The 11,760-nt window shown below is 31.5% G+C and overlaps 1 long non-coding RNA gene across 1 annotated transcript; it reads left to right on the forward strand.

Moving 5' to 3' along the window:
• Positions 1-6,088: 6,088 nt before the first annotated feature.
• On the forward strand, positions 6,089-11,339 carry LOC145559585 (uncharacterized). Its single transcript, XR_014092779.1, has 3 exons — positions 6,089-6,285; positions 10,413-10,475; positions 11,192-11,339. It is a non-coding gene; the product is annotated as an uncharacterized LOC145559585 (long non-coding RNA).
• Positions 11,340-11,760: the final 421 nt, after the last annotated feature.

Raw genomic sequence — 11,760 nt, forward strand, 5'->3', positions numbered from 1 at the left:
AAGTAGACAATAAATAATACATTTATTCATAATCAGAGTAAAAGAATAAAATTGGTGATCATAAATTAGCCATTGGGGGACCACGCGACGTGGCAAGCAGCAGTTAACATATGTACACCAAGCAACGAAATAGAATAAAATTGCAACTCTACCCCTGAAAATTTGGTGATTCATCAAAGGAGGCAAAGGGCAAAGGCGATATTTTGCGTAAATGAATAAAATGGCTACTCCACCCCTGAAATTTTGGTGATTCTTCAAAGGAAGCAAAGGGCAAAGGTGGTATTTTCCTGTTCATAAGGAACAATAATTTTGGGAGTAAGCTTGGTGCTACAGTAGGGTGCTTGGGGACTTTTTAAAGAATTCAAGAATAAGGGCTTGTTCACATTTACTAAACTGAACTAATTGGAGCTGAAATGAACTGAACTGAACTGAAAATAAGCTGAAGTGAACAAGCCCTAAGTTAAATACCTTCCCACATAATTTCTTACACGATAATGAGATTTATGTGTAACATAAGATTATTTTTTCTAAGCGTAGATATTTTTCATGCATAAGCACATGTATATTCTATTGATATTGAGATTTAAAGTTGATTACCTTAAACCAAAGATTATAATAAAAATCTAAAATCAATGCAAAATCAATAAAGCTTATGATATAAATAGTGTAATATAAACTATAAAGTCAAAACATGTCAACTAATAAAAAAAAAGGAGGAAGTAAGTTAGAATACTTTAAAATAATCCTTCAATTTGTGGAAAGTCACAAAGATTCTTAGTATATATAGGAATCTAGAAAAATAAAGGGAATAACCAAAATTACATTCACAATACCTAAATTCCAATTAATTTTAGTTTTCATAAAGTTGTATCCACTTTTAAATTATTATTATTATTATTATTATTATTATTATTATTATTATTATTATTATTATTATTATCTACTACCTCACCAGCATGAGTAATCTCATTCCTATTCAGAACATATATATACTAACATGAGTGATCTCATTTTCATCACCTTTCCTTTTTTTTTTTGTTACTATAAGGACGTACAATAAAAGCATATATATACTAACATGAGTGATCTTACTCTCACTCTCACCCTCACCTTTCCTTGTTTTTGTTTCTACAAGAACACACACATATATAATTGCAGGCATAAATATAATAGTAATAGTATGAGCATTTATATATTTATCCTTGACACACAAAATGATAATAATTTATAAAAGTGCTAAGTAAATTGTATAGTTGTTGCCTCACACTTGGTAAATAATTTAAGAAAGCTTCGGAAAAGCTTCATTTGTGCCCCTTTTTTTCCATTAGGATTTTGCATAATCATCATTTTATAGTAGTCTAATTAATCATGCTATTGTTACTATTGTTCATTTATCTAGCTATTTATGATTTAATTTTATGTATTTCAACTATTTAATTTTATGTATGAACATTTATCATTAGTGGTTACTTTCCTAAGATACATGCATGTGTTATTATAAAGGTTATAGGATATCTCTAAACAATTTTGGATTTTATGTATCAATATTTAATACTAAATGTATGTATACTCCCTTGAATTCGTATTTAAATAAGTGAAACGTTTTGACTTGTTGCACTATTCATCTAATTTAATTTGACTAATGATTGCGATTTATACATAAGAATAAATTTAGTTTTGTTTAAACTTGTTGGAATCGTATTAATGAATAGTTTATTAATATTCAATTGTTATAATTTTTACATATTGATAATTAAAGATATTATAAGTCAAAGTTTTACATTAGCATGAGATATGTGCGCAAATGTATATGAAGATACATGAGAAACGAACTCCCTCCGTTTTTTTATAAGCTAGAGTTACTATTTTCGTCCGTTTTTTTAAAAGGTAGAGTTCCATTTTTAAAAATCGCTTACAATTTAATAATATATTTTTACCCTCTAATGTCCCCACTCTTTTTTATTTTATCATTTTTCACTCATCTAATGGTCCCTATTTCCTCTCACGACATTTTACTTTTCAATAAAATAATAACCTTATCTACCCTCTAACATCTTATTTTATAAAACCTCCTAAAACTTTGTGCAATACCATCTCTAGCTTATACGGAGTAAAAAAAACGAAGGGAGTATAACTTATTTTACGAAGAGTTTATATTAATACGAAGAGATTGTACACAAGAGAGCATTTCACTTATTTTAATACGAGAGATTACATTAATACGAAGGTACACGAGACAAATAATGTATGGTAGTTATATAAATTAACTACAGTATAAATTATATATACTTCCTCCGTTTTATTAGTTGACACGTTTTGACTTTAGTACTACTCACACACTTCCCTTTGATGACCTTGTTTTGTGACTTATACGCAATGGAAAATATAGTCATGTGGGATATTGTTAGATTCATCACGATATATCTTTTCAATAAACCAACTTGTTATAATTTTTGATTGCTTATTGGTAATTAAAAACATTAATAATTAAATTTGTGCATTAACAAATATAACAAAGAAAACGTGTCCATTAAAAAGAAACGAAAGTAATATACTCCGTATAATATAATACAAATACCACCCACCATCCTTTTTAATTCTTGCTTTGATTTTTTATGATAATAAAATTATAAATTATAATTATTACTCCGTATAAACAAATGTGATTGTATTATATGTTTAACCGAATAAAAACGTTGTTCACAATTAATTATCTATTTTGACAAGACAATATTATCTCAAAACTCATTTTAGCTCAGAATAACCTTGATATACAAAATGGGTCATATGGCGATCAGTTGACCATCACTATCTACTACATACAGATTTATACCAATAAAGGGCCCATATATTATTAACAAAAAAAAGGACATCGAAGGAGTTTTGTCGAAAGATATTACTATACATATGCCCTTTTATCACAAACCATGAATTCTCTTTTTAGTATAGTATAGACAATAAGCTTAGAAACTAATGGGGTAATTTATATGAAAGTGGTTTTTTTTTTTGGTATGGATGTAATGACACTAAAATTTGGGAATACAGAAGACAATTTTATAAGGAAAAGATATAAAAAAAAAAGTACATTATTATAATATTATGTGATTATATTTTTTATAATAGGTACTTAGACCCTATTATCTCAAGTCTTAGCTTTATTACCGTTGAGCTTAAAATTATAGTGTTGGTGAACTAAAATTGTAGTGATTAAAACTTTTTTTTGTACTAATCCTCTATATTTTTTTTCTTATTTACTGTTAATGATTGTGAATGATTAAAACTTGTTTAAACTAAATTATTATATATATTTTTTAAAACTAAAATTATCTTTTGTTTACTAAATTTAAATATATTTTACTAAATATATATTATTTTTTCTTAATATTATTTGAATGAGGTGAAGAGAACATAACCTTAGCTTAATTTTGTTACACTTACAATTTCGGTCAATAAAATATAATAAAATAATTTTTATTACCATTGAAAGTTGGTTGACGCGTGCGTAGCACGTGGTGACCCAACTAGTGTGTATATATATATATATATATATATATATATATATATATATATATATATATATATATATATATATATATATATATATATAGTTTATTTTCCCTCAACTTAATATCTTTACAATTACATTTAATTTTCACCCTTTCTTTTCTTTATAAACTATTCATTTTCCAATAAAAAAAAACATATTATAAAATTAAAAATTATATTATATATCTATAAACAATCCGTACATTGCACGGGCCAGAAGGCTAGTTTATTTGTAATTATTGTCCATAGAAATCCTCTTTTCCCATAATTCTTGCAAAAACCTTGAGCAATTCAGACTTATGAATCAATGAGCTTTGATAGTCACCAAACGAGACATGATATAATTGAAATTCCATAACCCGCATCAAAACTGCCTACCTGCAATACACCACCAACAACTGTAAGGAGGGTGATCCCATCGTAGGGGGTCCTTCCTTAAATGCCCATGTCCATTTAAAAGCCTAGGACTTTACACTTGTTAGGGTGTATTAGGATTTGAATTTTTGACTGTTTGGGAGACCTTGAATTAGAAATGATATTCTCATCACGCTTTTTTGTAAGAAACAAGTAGGAGTCGCGAATGAGTTTTAGGAAAACTCATAAACCTCGTTCATGTCTTTCTTCCATGTGGGGTTCATGGAATAATTAACACGAATCATAAGTTTACCCATGCCCAAATTGGTCTACATAAACCAGAAATGAGTTCGGGAGCGAGGGTACTAAAATAACGTTCCTTTTAGGGAGGAATCGCTATTCTAGCACTAGTACGACCTCTACTAGCTCTTCCTTTTTCACAATTTCATTACCAAACAACATATGCATCGTGATACCTAAAGACTAAGGTAGTTGATTTTATTTACAAGCATTATTCACGTAGGAATTACATTGCAAAAGTCATTATTCTTTGTTTAATCAATATTCCTGAAAAGAACAAAAAATAAACGAGATTCGTCTTGTCTTAAATTATAAAACAACAATTAATTATTCCAATTCTAGTCTTGATTAACGAAAGAGTACTATGTGAATTAATTAATTAAAATTTTGTTTAAAGTGATCAAATAACACTAATTAATCAATTAAAGTTATTTAAACAATAAAAGAAAAGTGGTTTATCTAAGTGCTTAGGAAACTAACCGTTCTTCTTTTATGTTAAATATCCGTTTAATGTGTTTATGGACTTTCTTTCTTCTTTGTACCTCCAAGTAATTCAATGGAATCAATTAGGGTTGGAAAGTATTTGGGAAGAGAGAAGAAAAAGTAGTATGATAGTAAGAGAAGTTGAGAGATTAGGGTTTTAAGAATACTAGGGTTTTAATTCTTAATTTTCGGTCCCCGTAATGTTGAACGAAGACCCCTATTTATAGGCGTAGGGATCTAAGTTTAGGGTTTTTAGAGCCGCGCCGTTAGGTGGCGCGCACAACTCTCAGAGTCGCGCTGGGGTGCCGCGCGCATCTCAATAAGTCGCGTAACTAATTGAGTTGCGCTGGTTTGCGGTTTGCCTTATACGAAAACGCATTTTTAAAACTTCCATAACTTTTGATTGAGAAGTCGGATTAAGGCGTGTGAGATATAATTGGAAAGCTCTGAATTTCTACTTTCCAATGCTGTTAAAATTATATTAACATATGTTATGGATAAAAATTTATGGCCGTTGGAGTGAAAGGGTGTCGGTTTTAGGGCCCAGTTTAGTGTTTTGATCATAACTTCTTCGTTTTGGCTCGGAATTGGGCTTATAATATACCGTTGGAAAGATCTTTGAAAGGGCTATCCATCTGTATAGGCCTTTTATGGGAATTGGATAGTTGGTTTATCTTTTCGGCTCGGTTTTTCAACAATGTAGGTTCCATTGGATCCAATCATTGCATTTGACGCATTTGGGTCCGTTATTAATCAAGTTTAAACATGTATGAACACGTTTTAGGCCTAATTAGTAATCGGAAAAGGCTCTAAGATAACTTGGTCTCAAATATGGGTTTTAATTTACTTCATAATTCTTTTCATAGTCCATAAACATTTCAAGATCTAACATGAAGAACGGATTTTTGTAACATCATCGCACTTCCTTTCAGGACAAGAGGCCAAAATTAGGTGTCTACAGCAGCCATCAGATATGCTTATGTTATAAATCAATAGCTGCTTTTCTACAATATGTACTCCAAACCAACAGAACATAACATATTTACAAGAAAAAATGTTCTAGAAGTGAAAAATAAATGGCTAACCTTTGGACCTGTCTGCCCAAAAATGGCATTGTTAGCAGCAATAGTTAAATCGCTTACCATGTGCAGAATATGTCCTCCTCCAACAGCATACCCAGCAACCTAAATAAAAAATCATGCAATTATATATATATATATATATATATATATATATATATATATATATATATATATATATATATATAGACATATAATAGGTAGTTAAGCTATCATAAATTAGGAAGATGGAAAATGAACATAGTCACATGCCATTGCAATAACTGGTTTTGGAAGCTGCCTAATTTGGACCTACTTGAAGATGAGCACAAAAGTAAGTAAAATATGCAACTTTATTGGATTGAAGTTAAGAGAGAGATCAAAGATATAAATACACCTGCAAGTCCAAAACATTAAGGCAGCCAATTTGCTAGTTTTGGAAACGCCTCTTGCATATCCTTTGGATTGGTTAACAAATGGCTGCGAAGATCACGGTTGTTCCTCTAATATTAGTCTCCATTACAACCCCGTCGATCTTCCTTAGGTAACTATCTCTATTTTTTCTGTTACCCACAAATTCTATTATCAATTTTAATCGTTTTTAATATGATACCCATGAATTTATTTTAGTTCCCTTTATCAATTTTAATCTGAGTTTTATGTGATAACATGATGAGTTTATTCACCATTTTTTTTTTTTGAAAAAAAGAGAGCAAGTGAGGTTATTGTGTGATTGTTTTGTCTGATTTTGATTGTTTTTTTTAATTAATGCCCTTAATGGTATGATGAACCATAATTTATGAGTTTTTTTTTATGTGATTTAGGTGGAAATTTTAAAGTTGCATGCCTAAGAGAATATGCAATGTTCTCTCCTATTACCTCTGGTTATCAGACTTGATTTTTTTTGGCGAATATATGTATTCCTTTCCTCTTTATAAAACAAAAAAACAAAAAACAAAAAAAAAGTGACAAGTGTAAGCAAAACATAAGTAAGAAAAACTATGGTTTCTGATGAATGAGTTTCCATCGAGTGTCAATGCTATTATAAAAAGTATTCTAAGAGCTGAGTTAGTTGATTACTCCATTTTGGACTTAAAATAGATTTTTTGTTGAATTAATTGAGTCTTATACTTGGATATTGTATGGGATAAGGCCGGTAGCATATGTTTATCAGCCTGTAAAAGCGCATTGCGCTGCTAATTCTGTTAATTAACACACCGACTTAAACTCCCCTATCGGCATTCCTCTCAGCCACGTGGAGAGCTGCTTTAAACCACGTAGTCACTTGCTGCCTATAAGGTCGGTCTACTACCTCTGAACATAGGTGGCACCAGCTTGGTTATCTTTCTATAAATACCCAAGCAAATTCCTATTCAAAAGGTAGAATCTCTCTATCTCTCTAAACACTTTCTCTCTCCTCTTTCTCTTTCTTCTCATTAGAGTACTAACTTTAGCATCGGAGCGGTTATTCCCGGATAACCCCCGGTTAGCTAATTTGTGTTGACTGTGCAAGTGCATTATAGGACGGTAAATCATTACCTTCCCTTAGGGATTGACGGAACCGGAGTTCACCAGGAATAATTAGCGCTAGAAGGAGGGGAGGTAATAACTTCTATCGTCCAACAGAGCCTTCGGCGGTCATGGAAAGAAGTAAGGAAATTACAACACCGGTGCCAGAAATTGAAAATCGACAGTATGATAACAATATCCTTAATGCTAATGCGAGTAAAACCATAAACAACGTACCTGAGATCGTGGTCGAAGATGAAACTCATCTCCTTCACGGGAATACAACAAACGCGCCGGTAACACCTGACCGGAATAGAGCAATAACCCCAGACCCTTTGGAAGGGTTTACACCAAAGGAATTGGAAATAACATCTAGGGTCATGCGAGCAATGTCTAGGAAAAGAAAGGAAGCTGAGCTAGCGGCTGGTGAAATAGTAGGTAGTGTTCCGGCAAAGCCAGTGGTTGTAAATCTTGAAAGTCAGTTTAATTAGGTAGGACCACAACCCCGTTCTCAGGCTCAGGACCGAGAGGCAATAATATCGGCTGAGCGTCACGTCACCCGTAACACCCAGATCGGGGACTCGGGTTCCTATCGGCATGAAGTTAGTAGTGGACCGGAAAGGCGTGTGGCTCGAGCTGTAGTCAGGCCAAGAATATCCCCGTTCACCCAGGAAGTGCTCGATCAGCAAATGGAGAAGATAAAAATGCCATCATGAACGTTTGACGGTAAAGGAGACCCCAAGCGGTATGTGGCAGCTTTTGAGAGCCACATGTAGCTGTACACTAACACAGATGCAGTATAGTGCAAAGTCTTTCCAACAACCTTGGAAGGAGTAGCCTCAGACTGGTTTTCTAATCTGGAACCGGGTTCCATTGATTGCTTCAAGACCTTAGTGGAGTTGTTCACGGGCCAGTACATAAGTAACAGTGCAAGGCAGAGGACATCTAGAGAACTTATGGCAGTCCAGCAACGGAAAGATGAGTCGCTTAGGGACTTCATTAAGCGTTTCAATAATGAGGCTAATACCATACCAAAATTGCAGCAAGAAATTGTCGTGATGGCCCTAATGAACGGTTTGGGTGATAACGACTATAAAATATATATGGCACGAAAATCTTTCCCGAACTTAGGAGTGGCGTTTGGCAAAGCTCATTAATACATAAAGAGTGAAGAACTGTTGAAAACGAGCCGCCAGATAGCGTCGGCAGAGCCCTTGACAAGGTAAAGTCGTATCCCCTAATCAAAAGTAATTCCTAAATCCTCTAACTAATGTAGATAGGGAAGTAGGGTCGAATCCACAGAGAAACGAGTCTTTCTATTCCTAATTAACTAATATAATCTAGATTATGAAGTAACCAATATATTATAATCAGAAGGAACTAAACTACGAAGATTAATAATAAGGAGAAAACAATGAGTAAAAGGATCTAGGGCATAGGTTCACCAATAAATAATATTCCAGGGTAGAATATAATAATCATTCATCAATGCATACATTAATCAGATTATAAAGGGCTTTCGCTACGTATTACAATCACACAATTAATTTACCGGTATTAAATCTCATCTTTCGAATCTCGACTTGACCATTTATAAATTAATCTGCCTATTGAAACTAGACCTAAACATTAATTCTCATCTGTCGAATCTCGAATCAATATTGTTAAACTCATGCATAAAAGATCTGCGCAAATCTAGTCACAGAGCATTAATTCAATCAATAGGAAATTAATCTAGCATTGACAATTAACAACCATAAATTACCCCTTCATATTATTTATGGATCCCCATAAATCGTAGAAATAGAACTACTCACACATAATAAAAACTAAACTAATCAAAGCAGTAAAATAAGATGTAATACCCCGTATTTTCCTACGTATTTTCCTAATTAATTATTATGTTCTAAAAAGGGTATTTTAGTAATTCAACTTACTATTTAAATCTTGGAGCCAAAATGATATTTGAATTTTGGCGCCAAATGTATTTTGAAAACTACTAATTATTTTGGATAAGATTTATTATCCATTTATCCTATTTTAAAAACCAGATTATTTATATTTCAGATATTTTAATTAAGGCAAAAGCTATATTTTATTATTATTTTAATAGGTCCAAAAATCCCAATTAATTAGCTAATAATGTCGGATTTTCCTATGTGAAAATATGATTTTTATTTAGTTAAATTATTTGGTGAATATTTGGTATTTTGTTATTTAATTATTTATTACAATAAATATTATTACACAATTATTTTTATTCCTTTAAACTAGAAAAATATATTCCTAAATACTAAATAGGAAGGCCGAAAATATGATCTTAGGAAAGCTCAATAATTTCGGCCATCCCATAAAGATTTTTGGAAAATATTTTGGTAATTTGTATTTTTAATTATCTCCCTAAAATCTCCTATTTTCCATAATTCTAATTCTCTATCTTTTTGATATCCAATTATTATATTTTCTTGCCATTCATTCTTCTTAATTATTCCCCAAGAAATCCCAATTTCCTTAATATTTTTCATGACATACATACATTCTATATTCAATTATACACAATCCCTTCAAATATCAAAACTTTCCTTAAATCTTTGCTCACTTCTCCAAGTAATCTCTTAAACCCTAATTACCATAATTCTTCATAAATTTTCCTACCATAATTCATAATCATACTAGCCTATAAATACCCCTTCATACCTCTCACATTCTTCACACCAATTCTCTTCTTTTCTACTCCTCAATTTTACACAAATCACCCCGTTCATCTTTGAAGCCAATTTTCGGGCACTTCTGGTCCGTTTTTGGGGTAGTAATGTTTCACAAAAAGTTGTTTCTCTCGAAAAATCCTTGAGGTTAGGCTCAAGAATCACCCAATTCGGAGCTATATCAAAGGAGTTATAGCCTATAAAGTTCTGCCTATTATTTCCTGCGCAAATCCAATTCTTTTCTTCTCCTTTTCTTTTATTCAATTATTATTATTATTATTATGGGAGATTAATATGAAATTATTATGAGTAGTTTTAATTATATAAAATCAGATTTTAATAATGTTCATGTTGAATTAATTTAAGAGGTTCATGTACATATAGTTGTGAGGGTTTAATTTAATTATTTGTGATTATTTGTTAACCTTATATTGATTAAGGTTATATTTATTTGTAGGGTGTTTTTGATCAAGCTAATTGAGAGTTCTTTTGAAGTGTTGTTGGCAAAGTGAAGATCAAGGTACGTTAGGTGGCTAGATACCTTGAAAGTGATCGATTTGAATAACATGTTTGAATGATTTTATGATGAATTGAATTAAATTGAATTGAATTATGGTTTATGAATTTAAAATTATGTTTAAAAGGTTGGTTTTAATGATTGAATTGGAGTATTGATTTTTATAACATGTTTTGATTAATTAATTTATTATTCATGTTTAAAAAGGATTGATTTTGAAAGTAAGTTGGATTTATGGAAAAGGAGTTTGGATTGTTTTCATTAAAGGTTGAATTATTGGATTTAAAAGAGGATTTATTGAATCATGGATTTATTATTATTTATGCTTTATAAGCATGTTGGCAATCCCAATATGCGGATTTGGTTTATTGATAAGGCCTTGGACTTTGTATGACCGGGTCTTTCCTCAAGAATAGCCTTGTAACATAAGGAGACTAGCTTGGGGGTGTGCACACTTGGGAGAGGAATTGGTTTTAATATGAGGAATTGGTTTTTAAATAATTGGAATTGGTTTTATTGATTATTGATATTGGAATTATTGAGAATTGGTTTTAAACCATGAGTTTGAAATTATTGGATTATTTATTGGAAATTGGTTTTAAAGCATGTTTGCGAATAAATTGAGTTTAATGATCTTGCACTTATCGTACTTAGCATATTTTGCTAACTCGTACTTCTTATTTGTTTTGGTTCGCCCTATTTACCGTAATGGTAAGCAGTGTTGTTTCAGGTGAAGTGAATAAAGTGATGCATTCGAGTCCCGGGATTTGGTTTTCACTAAATTAGGAATTTGGTCTTGTATCTATTTTGAGTACTCATAACATTAATTACTATTGTGGTTATTATTAATAAAGAAGAGTATTTGAGTTTCCGCTGCAAAGTATTGTTATTTATAGTAAGTTGAGTAGCCTTGCGTAATCACGCGGCGGTAATACGCCTAAGTCTATCTCTACGGTATAATTATACGGGTAATACTAGTATTTCCGTAGAAGGAGATTTGGGGGTGTTACATAAGACATGATCAAAGGAATAAAATAAATAACTAAGATTTAGAGAAGAGAAATCGTTACCAAAAGAAATCTGGAATTAAGAATCAAATTAAGAACAAAGGTATAAGAGAGAAAAAACTAATCTAAAAGCTAAGTAGAGAGAGAAAATCTAAGAAAATAATTAAGAGAGTAAAGAAGGTAAAGAAAAGGGTACTAAACTCATTTTACGGAGAAGTATTTATACTCCGTAAGAATCCTAAGCCAAACAATTAACATCTAACAATAACACGCGCCCGATC

This window comes from Chenopodium album, chromosome 9 (genome assembly GCF_948465745.1).
Source record: "Chenopodium album chromosome 9, dcCheAlbu1.1, whole genome shotgun sequence".
NCBI classification, from domain to species: Eukaryota; Viridiplantae; Streptophyta; class Magnoliopsida; order Caryophyllales; family Amaranthaceae; genus Chenopodium; species Chenopodium album.